This window comes from Gossypium hirsutum, chromosome D06, assembly GCF_007990345.1.
Source record: "Gossypium hirsutum isolate 1008001.06 chromosome D06, Gossypium_hirsutum_v2.1, whole genome shotgun sequence".
Taxonomy (NCBI): domain Eukaryota; kingdom Viridiplantae; phylum Streptophyta; class Magnoliopsida; order Malvales; family Malvaceae; genus Gossypium; species Gossypium hirsutum.
The window spans coordinates 55,097,906-55,117,808 of NC_053442.1; the positions used below are offsets into that span (position 1 = coordinate 55,097,906).

General features: G+C 33.2%; 1 pseudogene; it reads left to right on the forward strand.

Annotated features, from left to right (window-relative positions):
* The first annotated feature begins 1,703 nt into the window (after positions 1–1,703).
* LOC107899855 (trimethyltridecatetraene synthase-like) lies at positions 1,704–14,374 on the forward strand (annotated as a pseudogene).
* Positions 14,375–19,903: the final 5,529 nt, after the last annotated feature.

Here is a 19,903-nt window from a genome sequence, read left to right on the forward strand (position 1 = left end):
TAGATATTCGAGTAACAAATTTCTAATTGATAATGGGCTGATTAGAAATTAGGATTAATGTATAAAAGTTTTATATTAGGGTTATGGTCCCCAAATTACACATACATAACTATTTTAATATCCATATTTAGAAAAGAGAGTCACCTTCTCTAAATTACTTGAGTGCTAATTTGGAAGATCAAAACCCTAAAATTTGAAGATTTCAAGAAATTAATGGATTTAGATACGCTTTCGCATTTAGTTTTGTTCTTGATTTATTCTTGATTTGTTAAGTTTTGTATTAGATCTTGTTTTACGGTTCTAACAAGTGGTATTAGAGCCATGTGAAATTATGGAATTACTCAGTTAAAGAAATTATGAAAATATCATTTTCATAATTAAAATAAATTATATTATTTAAGAATAATTTAATCTTTTTATTTTAACAGAAGTGAATAAAAATATACTTATAGTGGGATTTGAACCCATGCGAATTAGATTAATAAAATCTCAAATTTACCACACAACTAAAGCTTTATTTTAATTTTTTTATACATTTTATTTTCATTATGTACACTTTATTACCTCCATCAATCATATATATTAATAATGTTATTACCACTCAAACCATACATTTCATTATTTATTATATGTTATTTTTAAACACATATCTGTATTCTAAATACGTTGTTTCTGCATATATACATGAGTAATAAAATTTCTATTTATATTTTAAATAATTTTCTCATATATATATTCATATCATTTCATGGTGTTATATCTAAAAGGTTAACCTTTACTATTAGTCCCTATACTATACTTAAATTGTGGATTTAATCTTTGTAGCTTAATTTGATGGTTTTAGTCTCTATACTTTTTGAATTTTAAAATTTCAGTTTTTACTAAATAATAGCCATTAAATTTATTAAGTTTTGCTATTTCTAAAATTTGATGGTGGAAAATATATTCACATATGTAATATCATGTTAACTTGATATTTCCACATATTATTCACAAAAAGTCAGTTAACAAAATTAACGTATGTCTTTTGCATCAAATTGGAATTTCAAAATTAAAAAAAGTACTAAATTTAATTGTTGTTGTTTGGAGAACATGTACTAAATTTACAAATTTGCACATAGTACAATACTAATAGTAGAATAAACAAATTTAACTGTTGCCGTTTGTAGAGAACTGAAATTTAAAACTTTCAAAAGTACCAAAATTAAAAATGACTGATTTAACTAAAATTGGTCAAATTAAAATATAAAAACTAAATTCATAACTTATATAAAGTGTATAGATTAATAGTGAAATTTCACCTATCTAAAATTATCTAACTTTAATTTTATGAAAATAAAATATGCATACAGTGACGAAACAAATTAGATTTGTGTATGGTTTTGGAGAAGGCTAATCCTATAATCTAAATGGGCCACTGAGCCATCGCCTGTGTTGACCAAGTTCAATTTCAAACTCCTTTAATTGCTCAAGTCTTTCCACTCAATGGTGTGGAAAGTGACACCCTACCTTCAATTAAAATTCCAGGAAGTTGAGGAGAAACTAGAGATGGTTTTCTCACAGAATTATTGAAGTCAATAATACTAACTTCTTTGAATTTTTGTCACACTCGCAACACATAGGCCTTGGAGACTCTCACCCTATATCGTAGTCTATAAATACAACAATGTCATTTACACTCTTGCACAATCAACCATGTTATTACACCATCATTATCACCACCATCTCTGTATCAAATGGAATATCCATCTTGGGCTTCTTACTTAACAACATGGCTTGCCACTCTAGCCTTCATTCTCCTCTTCCTGTGTCTCCACCACTATTGAAAATCCAATTTGCCATTTGGCCTATAATTGGCAACCCTAACCTCATTGGTTCACTTCCCCACCAGTCAATCTATGACCTCTTCGAGAAATATGGTCCCATCATGCAACTCAAATTTGGGTCTTTCCTTGTTGTTGTGGCCTAACTCGTTGAAATGGCCAAAGTCTCCCTAAAAACCTATGATGTTACCTTTGCTGATCAACCCAAGATTGTGGTGGGAGAATACACTACTTATAATTACTTTGATATAACTTGGTCCCATACGGGCCATACTAGTGTCAAGTATGAAGGTTGTGCGTGATAGAACTTTTTAGTGCAAAACGTCTAGAGTCATACGAGTATATCCAAAGAGAAGAAATGAACTTGTGGCTAAAAGGGTTGTACGAATCATCCAGTATCCCAACTATTTTTAAAGATTATATTTCAAATTTGAGTCTTAATGTGATAAGTAGAATTGTTGTTGGGGGAAAAATACACAGACAAGATTGGCGAAAATGAGATTGTAACTCCGAATGAGTTCAAGGAGATGCTTGAAGAGTTGTTCCTGCTTAACGGAGTTTTGGATATAGGGGACTCAATTCCCTAGCTAAGATTCTTGGATTTGTGTTATGGAAATGGCCAATAGTTTGAAAGTTTGTTATTTTTAATTGTTTATTTAGACGTTAAGGAGTGCATTGTAAAAAAACGCAATGTTTTATTCTTGGTTAGTGAAATAGCGCATATTGGTTAATGTATTTGGGTTGATGGTTAAACGTCACGTTTTGGTTTGTATTGGGAGGTATTCGTGCCAACATATGCCAGGTTGTTAGAAGGCCGTTAACCACCATTTTTAGCACCAATAGGGAAGGCTTGAGCAGTTATCAAAAATTTAGCTTTGTTCCCATATTCTTCTTCTCTGATTTATTTCAATCCTTTCTCTCTTTCTCTTTCTTTTTTCTCTGGCTTTTGTTTTCTTAAAATTACCGTAACAAAAAGGCATTAGAGCAAGACGTTCCTCATGGCCAATGAAGGGGTCATCACCAGACTGCAGAAGGAAATAGGATTGTTGTAACAAGAGCTATCCCAATTGCAAACGGAGATGACACAAATCGACAACAAGCTTGATTCACGGTTTAAGGACTTCTATGAAGGGTTTAAGACTAAGATTCGTTCTAAGCTGCATTCCATCTTCGAGCAGTATTTGGGCATATCCACTACCACAAGTACTACTGGGTTGATTCAAGACAAGGGTAAGGGAATTTTTGGCGGTTTTCCCCTATATTTCCACCAAAGGAGCCATTAATAATGTCTTCAATTGCTGATTTGAGACAAGTTAGCAACCCTTCTTGAACTAATGGCCTGGAATTCGACACTAAACAATTCAAATTAGACTGTCCACAGTTTAATAGAATGGACTTTAAATGATGGTGGTCCAAGCTCGAGCAATTCTTTAAAGCTAAGTGTGTGGGAGATCACGCCAAGGTCAGATGGGATTACATGGTTACCTCTAGCAGAATGGTGGTACAACACCATCTACCACTCTTCCATCTAGATAACCCTTTATGAGGCACTTTATGGTCAGGACCCTTGACTGGCTTTTGCGTGTGCGCATATGATGTTTCATGAAACTAACTAAAAATACAACAAAGACAAGTGCACCTATTAGTAAATAGTATAGCTATAGTGAGTCAAGATATCGTATCCACGAGGGTTAAAAGTACTACTAATTACCGTTTTACTATTATTTAACCGATAAATTGGAGTGATTGATTTAAGCTAAAATTTACTAAATTAATTTACCAAGATCTTAGCAGACAATAAATTAGGAAAATAATTGAATAATAACCAAGAAGCTAAACAATACCTATGAAAGAATCCATCTAAACTTCATTTATCATTATGAATCTGAATTAAACGATTTATTCACTTGGTATATTGATCCGTAGAAATCTCTAAATTATGTTAATATCTCTTTCGAGAGTAAGAGAAACTAACTCTAGGTTGATTAATTGAAATTTGTTTCTAATTAAAACCCCTATTATCGTATTAAATCGATCTATGGATTCTCCTATTAGATTTGACTCTAATCTGGTAGATTTATGTCGTTCGGTTTCTAGGATTGCATGCAACTCCACTCAATTATGCTAGATCTACTCTTAAATAGGGACTTTTCCTCCTCTGATTTAAGCACATTAAACATGAATTAATATCCCCGAAATATTAAAACAAGAGATAAACACACATAACTGAAAATAAGAATCAAGTATTTATTGCATAAAATAAAAATCAAATAATAGAATTTATCACAGGGTTCATCTTCTCTAGGTATCTAGGAAACTAGTTCATTATTGTAAATAAAAACATCTCTTAGACAGAATAACCACAAGAAATAAAGAAACTCATAAAAACTTTAAAGAAATTAAAAGGAGTTCTTCAGTCTTGATGGAAATCTGCTTTAGAGTTGGCTTTAATAGTGTTCTTCGAGTTATTTTCTTCAATATTCTCTGATGGCTCCCTATTCTTTTCTTCTATTTGGTATTTATAGACTTTAGAACGTCTGAAAAGCCTAAAAATTACGTTTTCCCATGTGCTTGAGATGCAAACCACGAAATCGACATGGTCTGGCACATGGTCGTGTGTCCAGCTCGTGTGGGAAAGCCCAACCCGTGTGGCTCTTAAAATCTACTCAATTGTCTGATTTTCGTTCGTTTTTTGCTCCTCTTTCTCCTAAATGCTCTTCTAAGTATAAAAACATGAATTTAAAGGATTAGGAGCATAAAATTCACTAATTTGCATAAATAATCATCCAAAAATGCTTTAAGAACGAGATTAAAATATGGTACTTTTATCACTTATCAACATAAAACAATGATTTTATAAGAAATTTTTTAAAGCACAATTTTACTGCAAACGTACATGTCAGTTGTAATATTTATAGTGTTACAATGGAATACTAGAGTATTCTAATGATTAAATCCAAAGGAGATGGCAGTTTAGCAATAGATAGCATACGTGATAGAGTCTAAGCGACTACTAATACAATTTTATAGTATGAAAAATCATAAAAAGAAAATTTTGCAAGAAAATTCATTTTGCTAATCTAGGGACTAAATTGCAAAGAGTATAAAACTAAGAATTTAACCAAAAAAATGACTAGTGGTGGTTGACTGATTTCAATGTGGTTCATAGATTATCGAACAATTGACTTAAATTTCTTAAATTACTAAGTCGCTTCATTTTATCTTTCGATCTCAATTTTATCAACTTAGATGAATTAGTTTCGATTTATCTCTCGATCTCACCGAGTAATTTGGGACTAATTAATGGGTGCACAATAAGATTACCTTTCGGTCTCATTTGTCTAGATATTCCTTTAGGTACGTCACTTCCTAAGTTTTTAGGTCTATTCGATTTAGTCATTGGTCCAAAAATCAGCTTACCCATATCTCCATCAACCAACTCCTTTTTAGGTTTAGCTACTCATGATGAAAATAAAGAGGATGGACTTGGAAATGAAAAAAAAAACAACCATTAAAGTAAAGCTTAAGAAAAATATAAAAGTTGGGATTTTTATGCAAGAAAACCTAAAGAACATGAAGCTAAAAGTATTCAGCAAGAAAATCTAAAGCAATAAACATAAAAGGAATAAATTTTAACAAATTTAAAGTAGAAGAAAATGAAATACATTAAACTAAAGTTAAAAATATCTTACAGCCAAGGTACAAGACTGAAAGTGTAAATAAACCTAACCTACAGTGATAACTAAATTAACTAACACTAAGAACATCAAGAACAAAAAGTAAATGCAAAAAAAAAGCTCTAAACTAAGAAAGAAGAAGAGAAAATGAAAACCTTAGAAAAAGTGTAGAAAAACTAAGAGAAAACTTAAAGAAAATTAAACCTAAAACTATGCTAATGTGTGTGTCTCTCCTCCTCAGCCAATTTTGGTTGTTTTAGGCTATTTTCTAAAGAGTTTTTGTTGCCAAAAATGGCTTTACACAGGCGTTGCTAATTGGCAGACTAGGTAGACAAAGACTGCCTTTTTGTCCAATTTTTTCCCCTTGACGATGTCGATGTCGCGATACCCAGAAGAGGATATAGCGATACCTTGGGCAGTGTCAAGCCTTAGGATGTTTTAAGAAGGGTGGATATTGCGATACCCAAAGTGGATATCGTGATACCACTAAAAGGTGTTTCATGTTCCATACTGTTAGAGGTATTACGATTCCAAGGTATGGATATCATAAAACTTTTTCCATGGGTGCCATTCTTGCTCGTTTCCAACCTCCAACACGTCTCTACATCACTCAATCACACGTTAGGCCCCCAAACAGAACCATTGGCCAAATTGGGTCAAAAAATGAGCAAAAATGAGACATTTTCACTTATTAACTTAAAATCTAAAAATAATGAAAAACTATGCAAAAAATACTATTTTGCTTAAGAATAAGCTCCTTAAGCGTACTGGGAAGGCCTAAATTTCCACATCAATTTGTGGTAGATCAACCTTCTAGTGCACTTTCTTTATCTATTTGGTACCTTCTAGGTAGCAAGGGTGGATCGAAGCCTCCAACACAGGGAAGCAATGAGAAGATTGTTGAGGTTTCAATTGAAAAAGGCTTAGGAAAGAATGAAACAAATGGCTGACCAAAGGAGAATTGATAGGGAGTTCAAGTGGGGGATTTGGTGTATTTGAAGCTCCAACCATACAAAAAACATTCAATGAGGAAATTAAAGAATCATAAGTTGTCTCCAAGATATTTTGGTTCTTATCCGATTGAAGACAGAACTAGGGAGGTGGCCTACAGGTTGACCCTACCTACAGTAGCTCGTATACATTCGACATTCCATGTTTCCTAACCTGAAAAAGCATATAAGGTCAGCTGTTAGCTCTTTAGTGTTGCCACGATTAGGGCCAGATGGTGCCCTTTTGAAGGAACTAGTTCGAGTGATCGAGGAAGTATTATGAAGAAAGGGAATCAAGCCATAACAAAGGTTTTAGTGGAATGGAGTGATACATTTCCTGAAGATTCGACTTGTGAAAATTTAAGTGAGCTCTAGTAAAAATATCCTCAGTTCGATCCTTGAGGATAGATATCATGTTGGAGGAGAGGGTATTTGTTATGGAACAAATGACAACAACGGTCAATAGTTTGAAAGTTTGTTATTTTTAGTTGTTTATTTAGACGTTAGGGAGTGTCTTGTAAAAAGTGCAGCATTTTATTCTCGATTAGTTAAACGGTGCATATTGGTTAGTGTATTGGGGTCGATGGTTAAACATTACATTTTGGTTTGTAACTGTTTAATGAAACGGTGTGGATTGGGAGGCATTCATGCCAAAATTTATAGGTTGTTAGAAGATCATTGACCACCCTTTTTAGCACCAATAGGGGAAGGCCTGTACAATTATGGAAATTCAACCTTGCTTCCTTATTCTTCTTCTCTGATTTCTTTCAATTCTCCCTCTCTTTCTCTTCTCTTCTTCATGGGTTTCTGTTTTCTTAAAATTATTATAACAATTTGCAAGGCTATAATAAGAGAACGAAGGCCTTGAGTAAGAAGTTTGATATATTTTTGGAACATGTTTTGGATGAACATAACGCTAGGTGAAAAGATGTTAAAGATAATGTGTGTCCGAAGATATGGTGGATGTGCTTTTGCAACTTGCTGAGGATCCCAATCTTGATGTCAAGCTTGAAAGGTATGGAGTCAGGGATAATTTGTTACTTGTTTCTCTCACCTTGCCACTAGAGGTGCTCATGGGCTGGGCCGGGTTCAGGTCGGGCCCAGAAAAAAATTTCGACCTGGCCCGAAATATGGGCCTAGAATTTTTCCCAGGCCCGGCCCGGGAAAAAATTCATAAGCCCGGGCCCGGCCTGGCCCGTTTTTAAATAAATACCAAAATTTTATTTTAAAAATTAAAACAAAAATTAAAAAAAGTATTTTAAAAATATTTAAAAATTTTAAAAAATTAAAAAAGTATTTTAAAAAATTTTTAAAAATTAAAAAATTTAAAAAAGTATTTTAAAAGTATTTTAAAATTAAAAAAAATAAAAAATAATAAAAATAATTATTATATTCGGGCCCGGGCCAAAAAAGTTGTGCCCGAGGCCCGGCCTATTTTTAATCGGGCCTCTTTTTTTGCCCAAGCCCATATTTTGGGCCTATATTTTTACCCAAACCCTCCCATATTTCGGGCGGGCCGTCAGGCCGGGCCGGGCCGCCTGACCCATGAGCACCTTTACTTGCCACTAAGTTTTTTTTTTCATTTTATGGAATTAATAAGTATTTATATGGGATATACCAAGTCTTCTTCTTTCAATAAATTTTACAAAAAATTTAAAAAATATTTTTTAAATTTTTTATTATTTAATAAAATGGTATTAATTGATTTATTGACCTACTTAAATATATGTTTTTTCTGGAGTCAAGACCTATTTAAATTATGTATCAAATATAAATTTAATAATACTCTTTTTACTTGTCAAGTGGGTTGTGGGCCTACTTTAAGTCAGCTTTCTTTCCCTGAAGGAAAGGATTCAACAATAATGAAATGCATATTCACATCAAACTTATTATTTCTTGCGGGGAAATTTAAGGTAGTCCGATTGTTGAGGAAAAAAATATTTAGGTTATTCATGATTTTTCATTAATATAGTATTTTATTTATCATTTGAAACTTTTGTTTTATTTTATTCATGACAGGAGCAAAATAATGATGTGAGCTAATATTTTATAATGTGTCAAGACCTTATAGCTGGAGGAACCAAAAGTTCAACGGTGATCGTGAAATGGGCAATTTTGGAGATGTTGAAAAAGCTAGAAATTGACAAGGAAAGATGGGTAGAAGCAGGGGGTAGCCAGTGGGTTGGCAGGGCCCGACCCCTTAAAATAGAAAATTTTACATTGAGGCCCTTTTAAAATTTATAAAATTTTAAGTTAGTAAAAGTAAAATTATACTTTGTTCCCCAAAATGATAAAAATTTGATTTAATCATTTAAAAAGTATAAATGTATGAGCTATTAAAATGGTGAAATTACTTTTTTACTATCGTAAAAATATACAATTTAATTTCGACCCCCTAAAAAAATTTTCTGACTTTGCCCCTAGTAGAAGAAAAGGGCATAGTCAACCTACCATACATTGATTCAATTGCCAAAGAGACAATGCGTTTGCACCTAGTGGCACCCATGCTAGTGCCTCACCAGACTTGTGAACACTGTCAAGTAGTTGGTTACGACATTCTCAAGTGTACCAGAGCTCTTGTAAATGTGTGGACAAATAGGAGAGACCTTAAAGTTTGGGAGATCATTCAAGTTAAAGGTGAGCGTTCGATCGAATCGAGTAAAAAAATTCGAATTAATCGAGTTGATGAGTCCTATTTTATCATCCTAACTTGATTTAAATTTTTTTCAAATCGAGTCATGTGAAATGAAATTTGAATCAAGTCAAATCGAATCGAATCGAGTGAAATTATTCAAGTTAAACTAAAAAAAGTTAAACATGTTAAATTAAAATCTTGTTACAATATAAATAATTTCATGTTAGAGCACATAAATTTGAAATCATATATATTTGAAAACTTTTTCAAAGCAAAATAACAAAAATACTTTACTATAATAAACTTGAATCATAAATTTGATTCGATTCAATTTTTTTAAATAATAAAATAATATATTTTTTAAAAATTTTAAATTTCTTTATATATTATTTAGATTTTTTAATTTTTTTAAATATAAAATTTTGAATTGTAAAAATTATTTTGAATTATTTTGTAATTTTTTTGAGATAAACCAATTTATTTATTTTCAAAATTGACAAGGACTAATGGGATATTTACACTAATCTATTATTCAAATTATTCAAATTGTAAAATTCAACTCGACTCAAACTCAAAACTCAAATTGTAAAATTTTAAAAATTTTATTATTTTAACAAACACCAAAGGAATATTCATGGATTTACTGAAATTGCCTAGTAACGTGATAAAATATCTCAATATGGAGGAAATCTTCGGTCTCTCCACCCCAAAAAAGTATCCGCTAGAGGTTGTGGCAGTGCCTAGGCTCCCAATTCGTATGAACTCCCACTGATTGATTATATATATATATATCATCTTAAGTCTCTTACTAATAATTCAGAGTATGAGAAGAGGAACGACAACCCCCCCCCCCCGCCTTAAAAAAAAAAAAGGTAATGTCGTGATTGTTGGTGTTGCCTTGCTTTTGGACGTACTGCTTTTTTTATCTTGATAATCTTGTAGAATCAATAAACTAGCTTCTACCTTTTTATAATGGCAGACAGTTATGTAGTGTTTCTTGCCTTTTCCCCCTACAATATTTATTTATTTACATAGAAATGATTTCATTAGACATTTTTTCTACATTATGTTCGGCCAAGTATGGTGAAACAATTTTGGATTGAAATTAGATCTCAAGACTAGAGTTCAATCCGTCCGATTTACTATTACTCCTCCAGTCTCATTACAATTATTTTTAAGTTCAATTTTTTAAACTTTGATGGTAGTTATTTTAAATATTTTATTAATTAAATTCTTTTATGTTTGGGAATGATTTAATTATAATATATTTTTAAAAATTTTATCTATAATAAAATTTAAAGATTAAGAGGTAAAAGTTGAAAATTTTTGACCGGTTGAACAGAGAACTTGTCAGAGTACTAGTCCGGAAAAGGCTTTAAACTGGTTGACTCGAGAATTGAATTTTTTTAAAATTTTAATAATTTTTAATTAGACTAATCGAACCGATGAATTGATGGTCTCACTGGTTCGATCATCAGTCCAATTTTAAAAAAAACTTTATTTTTTTACTATTAAAAGTAAAAATGGGACCATTTTTGTGCGACAAATGGAGCATTTAACTAGTAATAATAATTTCTTAGAGGATTCCAACCATTATAGGAGATGTTTACGAATTGTTGTTCATGCAAGGGCTAACGAATTGTTAGGATTTAGTGTAGTGATTTCGTGTATGCACTTGTAATTTTTTGAAGTGTATGCACTTGTAATTTTTCGAAAAAAATTGATTTAATATAAATCCATCATTATCAATAATATCTTTTGTATATTGTTCTCAACGATTTTTGCACGCACAAAAAAATGAAAGCAAATATTGACTCACGAATTATATAACGTTTAAACTAATACTAATTAGCATTACGTGGTTGGATCGCAGTGCGAGAAGACAACCTATATTAGTAGATAATCTCACACGTCATTAGTGTTATAATAGATGCCGGTAATGACAATAGAATGATCGCAAAATAAGAAAAATAAGAACACACAGATTTTACGTGAAAACCCTGTCAGGAAAAAATCATGAGTAGAGGAGAAGAAATTCACTGATGTTGAAAAATGAATGATAAAAGAGGAGTTTTGACTACATCTATTTAAATGTTGAAAAATCAATAGTTTTGCCCTCATAGATCCCCTTATTTTGCCAGTGTATTTTATTTCTTTAACAAGTGATGAGATGTGAGTCATACAATTTTAACAATCTCCACCTTGATACGAATTCTCAACGAACAAGTTTTTCACCACAAACTCTCAACGAACAAGTTCTCCACCTCTTCCACAAAACATTTAAAGGGGTATTCTTAAACAATGAACACCAACCAAGTCCAAGCAATACTCAAACTTGGTTATAGGAAGTGACTTAGTTATCATATCTACAGGATTGTCGTGAGTACTAACTTTGCTTACAACAATATCACCACGAGCAATAATATCACACACAAAATGATACCAAACATCAATGTGTTTTGTTCTTTCATGAAACATTTTATCCTTTGTAAGGAAGATGACACTTTAACTATCACAAAACACTATACTGATAAGAAGGTGATACGAGCAACTCAGTCCAATTCAAAAGTCATAATAGAGATGAGTTTAGTTTCCCTCAAGGCCCAATTACGAGAAGCTAAAGACAAAACTCAACTTATTCGTTCAAGACTTTATCATGAAAAAAATTGGAGAAGAAAAGTTGAAGCTTCAAGACGATGAATTTTGGAGCAATGATGAATTAGGAGGGACTAATTTTATGCGTAGGCCTAAACTTTCAATCTATGATGAGAAGCCCATGTGGAAAATGTTAACAAGGTTAGGCATTTCACTTCAAAGACCTCAATCAATCCCACAAGCCTAGACATTTCATATTGGTTTCAGGTTTTAGACTTAATTTTTATTATATATGAGCTCAATATTGCATTTATCAACTCTTGTTATTTTATTATTATTTTATTTCAAATTTTTTATAATTATTAAGCATTTTAAGTTATTTAGGAGTTTTATGTTAACAAGAAAGTTTAGTTTAAAACTACTTCTTGTTAAGATTAAATTAGAGTTCTAGTATACTTAAAGAGTTTTATTTAAATTTATTTAGCTAGCTTATATAAAGGCCTTTGTATTGCATAGAGGTGCTCATGGGCCGGGCCGGGCTGGGTTCGGGCCAGGCCCATAAAAAAATTTTGGCTCGGCCTGAAATATGGGCCTGAAATTTTGCCCAGGCCCGGCCTGGGAAAAAAATCATAAGCCCGGGCTCGGCCCATTTTTTAATAAATACAAAAATTTATTTTAAAAATTAAAAAAAGTATTTTAAAAATATTTTAAAATTAAAAAATAAATATATTTATTATATCGGGTCGGGCCCGGGCCAAAAAAGTGGTGCCCGAGGCCCGACCCATTTTCTAAACGGGCCTCATTTTTTTGCCCAAGCCCATATTTCGGGCCTATATTTTTACCCAAACCCTCCCATATTTCGGGTGGGTCGTCGGGCCGGGCCGGGCCGCCCGTCCCATGAGCACCTTTAGTATTGTACACAAATCATTCAATTCATTATTAATCAACTTCCCTTTTAAGTTAATAAATTCTCTTTCATTTTTTTTTCAAGAATTTCTCTTGAGTTTCTTTTAGAAGAGTTTTAACAATCTTTTCAGATTGTGGGGTTTATTTTCAAAATTTTTCTTGCCAAGTTTTCCATCTTGGAAGGGAAATTAGAGCCGCTTAAAGGGAGTTGTGGATTCTTCGTGTTTCCAAGGCTTCTTAGGACTTCTATATATCATGTTATATCTTTTCCATCTATCTTCTTTATTATTTCAATTTTTGATTTATTATTCTATTTTATTTATCTTATCTATTTATTTTATTTGTTTTGTTTTACTTGGATTTGATTATGTTTCAGGTTGTGTCAAAATCTAAGTTTTTTTCCGAACATCTAGAGCCCTAAGTCAAATCCGCAACTTGAACAAACTTTTCGATCCTCTTCTACATTCATCCACTCTCATTCCTTATCATTTGGTATCAGATTTGGGTGTTTTAGGTGTTCTTTTTGTTCTTATAAATTGATTTCCAGCAAACAGCCACAAAATAAATTTTTTTACCTAGAATGTTTTTGGAAAAAAAATATTTTTTTGTGGGTAAATATTTTTCAAATAATTTGAAATTTTACATACTGTTTCTTGGAACTATTTTAGAATATAAAAAATATTTTCCTCAAAAAATTGATTGAAAAAGTAAAAAAAAACAAAAACTAAAAAAATTATGTGGGTTGAATTTTGTGCCAAAAATTTCCAGATCAAATATACATTTTAAGGAGGCTTTACTTTAAATTTCGTGATTTTTTGAAATTGGGAACACCTCGAACGAAGTTTGTCAAGTTGCTTCACAATTTTTTGGGTTCTTGGGTTTCAGGGATTTTCATTGACTTTTAGCCTTAGATTTTCATTTGCTTTTGATTTTTATTGTTCCTTTAAGCATTCTAACACTTTATTGTTTCTTGTGTTAGTTGGTTAAAGCACGTTGCACATTCCTTCCTCAGTGCAACACAATTCTTTGGTGTCTAGCTGATTTTGGACTCATAGTGCTATTAGGTTTACTTTGTTAGTTGATTGTAATACATTCTGATTGATTGATATAAACAGTTTTTAAATTACTCAAAAAAGTAATCCTTACCTCATTGAGAATTTAATTTTATTTCTAAGTATATAAATGAAAGGTTTATTTAATTTTTCTTTTGAGTGTTGTGTTTTTCTAGGCTTTCACAATGACTAGTGAAACTCATAATCGTAAAATCCATGATGAGATATCATCCAATGACAAAGAACAAAATGTTACATTTGAGAATATTATAGGGACGGTAAATTTTAACATCAACAATTGAACGAGGTACATGATACATTTGAGGCCAATTTGACTAAGTGTCGAATGGAACTACAAGATAACATTAATTAGCTTACCAATCAATTTCAAATGTTAACTCAAGTTGTTTCTTGTTTGGAGACTTCTTCAAACCGACGTTCTCGTGCTCGTGATAGTGATGATGATAGGGACAATGAACAACTTCATATTCGTTCTAATACTGATAGACGAGGATATCGTCACATTGATGAAATTTTGGGTATTCCTCATCTAGGTCAGCCTGCTGCAGCTAAACCAAAGTTCATCATTCCACTATTCCAGGGAAGAATGATCCAGATGCATATTGTGATTGGGAGACTAAAATCGAGATCATGTTTCCTTGTTATAGATGTCCGGGGGAGGAGAAAGTTCCATTAGCTACATTGACATTTTGGAAGATGTTGATTCATGGGACCAGTTGGCACAAATCATGAGAAAACGTTTTATCCCACCTTACTATTGTAAGGCCCCAAAAATATATCTAATAGTTTCGGGTAAGTTTACTAGGTTTCGAGTGAAAATTAAGAATTAATCAGGTTAATTAGTGATTTATATTCTTAATTAGTTAGCTTCATTTCATCTAAAAATTGGTAAATAATATTCCAGAAAATAAAAATATTTTTAGAAAAAACAATTTTATGATTTTAAATAATTTTTGGGTAAAATAAATATTTTGGGTCTAATTAGAATTAAAAAATAAATTAAAATGGGGGGTTTAATTGAGAGAATTTAAAATATTAACTAAATAGAATCATTTTGTAAAAGAAGGGAAATGTAAGAGTGGTTTTATAGCAAATTATCTTGGAGGAAAAGGAGTATTTAGTAAAACAAGCTGAAAAAAGAGTTTAGTTGAGGAATTCTATATTTCGACTTAGTTGTGCAATATCAGTAAGGTAGTTTAGAGTAACAGTTTAGATTCGTATACTTTATTAAATTTTGTGTTTCTTATTGGTATTGTTAGTTTGTAATGCATACTTTGTCTTTGTCAAAGCTCCACATCAAGAGGAGGAATGTACAAATCAGAGTTGAAGCCCAAGCTTGCTTGTTTGAACACATTTTTGCTTAAAGAGCTAAGTGTGGAGGTGAGTGATATTAAGGGTAATTTGGTAAATTGACCTAATTATGTGTTAAATTGAAGGTTTAATTGGCGTTATTAATGACTTAATTGCAAATCAGATGGTTGGATTTGCACAAATAGATTTTATTTTATAAAAGAGAAAAATGGCAATTGGTTTGGTAAGTTGTGTATTATGCCTTTAGCATGATTAAATTGTATGGAATAAATAGATATTTGGAGTGTGAATTGTTGATTCATTGAACATTTGATAAATGTATTCTAATTGGTATATGAATATTGGGAAAATGATATTTGCTATGCTTAATTTTATTGATATTAAAATTGCTTAGCAACATGCTTTTACTTGTATTTTAACATCCTAAATTAAGTGATTAAACAACAGATTTTATGCCTTATATGTATGATTATATTGGCAACATTGCATAGTGGATCTATTAGATATAGTTGGCATACCATAGGATTTGTAAGTACTCACCATTATTTGTGATATTGTGAGCATATGGCTCTTAGTGGATTGATTTGTTTGGAGTAGATAAGGGAGTTTAGAGCTTGAGTCTCCACTCATCGGGTTATTTGAGGCACTATAAAGGAGTGTATGGCTTCAGCCTACCCAATTTGGAGGACTGTATTTGATTTGTAGGAGTTCGGAGATCTGTGTATCCAATGTATGATCACACGTTTACTTATTGCCATGGATGTAATATGCCAATATAATTGATTGATTGTGCAAATAGAATTGAATGTTTATGTGTTAAAAGATTATTTTACATGCCATGGAAAAATTGATTCTTAATTGTTGAAATAGCATATGATGTTATGGTGAAGTGTTAACATGTTGTGACTGAAATTTTAATGCTTAATTGCTTTGATTTATACATGATTGGGTGAAAATTACTTGATATTTTTACTATCATTCACTGAGCATTTTAAACTCACACCCTCACATTTCGTGCAGAGAATTTCCGGGCGTAAGGAGTCGAGAAGCGAGTGCAAGCGCGATCCAAAAATAAGCTTGGTAGTGGCTTAAGAAATGTACTTTAGAGACTATATAGGGGCATTGTGGTGCATTTGGGACTAGTTTTATTTTACTTGTAATGAACATTGGACATTAAATTTTGGACTTTAAATTTGGTGATTTTATAATTGCTGTAATACATGATTTTTTGTCTAATTGATGTTTGATTTATGGCATGTTGATGAGTGTTCGCACGATGGTTGATAACACGGTGTATGAAGCATGTATTTTATACTAACAATTTTTAAGTAAAGCTTACCATGGAGTGGATTTGTTGCGACTAAGGTATGTAGCTTGTGTGAATTAATTAGTGTTTGCTAAGTGTGTAATTGGGTGTTAAATTTCGATTATATTTGTTGTAAATAAATTAAATTGGAGATGTGTGGATGTTTATGACAATTAATTGTAGCTATTTCAAGTTTAATGGGTAAGTAAAATATGTAAAATCGGGTAATTAAAACGAATTTTTGACAAAATAGGTGCAGTAGTCTACATACGGGCTTGTGGAGGCTGGTTGTGATCACACACGGACGTGTGTGATCGGCCTGAAAGTTTTTTGTGATTTGAACACGGGTTTTTAAACAACACACAGGCTGGAGACACGAACGTGTGGGTTTTTGGGGGTTTAATTTTTGGTTTTTTAATCTAGTATTCTAATTTGCTTAGTTTATAATTTAGTCCTAAAACTTGATTAGATTAATTAAAGCCTTTAATGATAGGAAAACTCAGTAATATTTTAGGATTAGACATGTAACTGTTAATATTTGGTAGAAACACTCTTAATTTTTAATTTTGATAATATACTAAAAGTTTGTAGAAGTTACAATTTAGTCCCTAATAATAAAACTTGAATTAGACATAGTAAATGAACTCGAATTAAGCTAAAATTTTTAGGTCTTGCATAATTTGACTTAAAAAACATCAATAACTATTTAGAAATAGAATCGAGATAGTTTAACCTTAGGTAGTAAAATAAAAAATACCCTTAAGTTTAAATACTTAGAAAAAGTTTAGAAATGGTTCACAAAGTGCTTTTGCATTAATAAATGATAGTTTATTAGTCACAAATGAGGTGTTATAAGGTTGGGGTGTGCGTCGGGTGTCATTAGCTAGAGATTCGGTGGTTAATGTAATGCCTCGAATTCGAGTTGGTCCGTCCTGGTTGGGTTTGAGGTATCACATTTGGTGGTATCAGAGCTACATGTTTAATTTTAGGTTAGCATAGATTTGTTAAACATTAGAGATCTTGGATTATGTAATATTAAAGTCTAGCTTATCTGTAAATATTGCTTGAAATTGTATGTTTTGCCTATGCGTGTTCTTTGTGATATAAAACTATTCTATGGGGTAGGATTTGGGAACACAATGCCCTATAGGAAATTATACTTAGTTTAGTCTTGGATCACTTGCCCCTACTCACTCCTGGTATATTTTCTCTACTTTTTCTTAGTATACGATTTATGTTATGCCTTCAAGATGCGAGTGTGGTAGTCTAGATGATGATGCACCACCGTAGCCGTGTCATGATACTCAAATAGGTCGAGTTGAGCATTTTATGTCAGAGATGGTCGGGGCATTGCAGCGTATTATTGGTACCAATGCTGTTCCTATTCGTCAGGGATTACCAATAGAGCGTTTGAGAGCTTTAGGTGGTAAGGAATTCCAAAGAGTTAGGGGTGGAAACCCTACTCGTACTTAGTATTAATTAGAAGGAGTTGTTCGTATCCTTGGTCAGATAGGCTGTTCTGATGAGAATAAGCTCGGATGTGCCGTGTCATTGCTTGTAGATGAGGCTCATTATTGGTGGAGGATAGTTGAGCGTGGTATTGCATTAGAGAGAGTGAATTAGGACTTTTTCCTAGAGTCTTTCCAAAGGAAGTTCATGGGAGAGCAATATCTGGAGACGAGGAGACGTGAGTTCATGGATTTAGTCTAGGGTACCTTTCCTGTGGACGAGTACGAGGCGGAGTTCATTCGTTTGAGCTAGTATGCGCCTGAGTTGGTGGCTCATGAAGTGAGTCATTGTAAGAGGTTCAGGTTTGGACTGAATTGGGATATTAAGTTGTATCTTGTTGTGCAGTCTGTTGAGTTGGTTGAGAACGACCATGTTTTAGATGAGACTTTGGGGGAGGAGCCCAAAGTTGTTGTTGCTGGTACTGCTAAGAGATCGTCTGAGTCTGCTAGTGGATCTGGTTAGAAGGGCAAGGGAGGTCAGTTTGGGAGGTCAGAACGAAGAGTTACTACAGGCCAGGGTTAGGTTATGTAGGCCGCAAGATCTAAGATTGGTATGGGTGATCAGGGACGTACTACGTGGACGTTGTGTGAGAATTATGGTTGTCGCCATCGTGGTGAGTGTTAGAGGATAAGTGGCACTTGTCTTGTTTTTAGATCAATGGAGCATCATGTTAGTGATTGCCCGAGGAGAGCAGTTGTGGTTTGAGACCAACCTGTTGCTGCTGTTGTTGTTACTGCTGCACTTACTCCGGCTCGAGGTAGGGGCCATGGCAGAGGTGATGGTGGTAGAGGAGTTGATCAGTGCAGAGCTGCTCGAGGTGGAAATGGAGGTCCAACTAGAGTTTATGCAGTTAAGAAGCTTCAGACTAGGAAGGCCACAGATGTTATCACTAGTACTTTTATGCTACAATCTTTCCCTCTTCTAGCTTTAGTAGATTCAGGTGCTACAAGATTGTTTATTTTGAAAGATGTAGCTAGAGAGTTGGAGATTTCTATAGGGACATCTAGGTTGGATGTTATTGTTAAGAATATGTTAGGTGATAGTGTAGTGGTGGATTGGTTTGACGGTCGTTGTCCTTTGATGGTTCGGGATAAGTGTTTTCGGTAGATATTTTAGAGTTGTCGTTCTAGGGGTTTGATTCTATCTTTGGGATGGATTGGTTGAATGAGCATCGAGCGTATGTCGATTGTAGGGAAAATTTGGTGACTTTGTGTTGTGTTGATGGCTCCGAGATTGTTGTTGTTGTAAAGAGGTTCGAGTTACTTTCCAATGTGGTTTCTACGCTTAGAGCCGAGAAGTTGGTCCGGAAAGGTTGTGAAGCTTATCTAGCCTATGTCCTGAATGCTAACAGTAGGGAGTTGAGGTTGGATGAGATTCGAGCTGTTTGTGATTTTCCAGATGTGTTTCTTGAGGAGTTGTTTGGTTTACCACTAGATAGAGAAGTTGAGTTTGGTATTGAGTTCTATCCCGGTACAGCTCTAGTGTCAACTGCGCCCTATCGCATGACACCTAAAGAATTGAAAGAGTTAAAGCTTTAGTTGCAAGATTTGTTGGACCGGGGTTTTATTCAACTGAGTGTGTCACCGTGTGGAGCGTCGGTTCTGATTGTGAAGAAGAAGGATGGGACTTTGAGGCTATGCATTGATTACTGCCAGCTGAAGAAGTTGACCATAAAAAATAAGTATCCACTTTCAAGGATCGATGATCTTTTGACCAATTTTAGAGAGGTTTAGTTTTCTCGAAGATTGATTTGATGTTTGGGTACTATCAGTTGAAGGTGAAGGATGCATATGTTATGAAGAAGGTTTTTAGGACTCATATGGGCATTTCAAGTTTCTTTTCATGCCATTTGGGTTGACGAATGTACCTGCTGCATTTATGGACATGATGAACAGTGTATTCCATTCCTATCTAGATTGGTCTGTTATGGTTTTCAGAGATCATATATTGGTGCATTCTCGATCAAAGGATGAGCACGACGAGCAATTTAGAGTGGTTTTTCAAGTTTTATGAGAGAAGCAATTGTATGCTAAGTTGAGCAAGTGTGAGTTCTGGCTTCATGAGGTGGTTTTTCTTGGT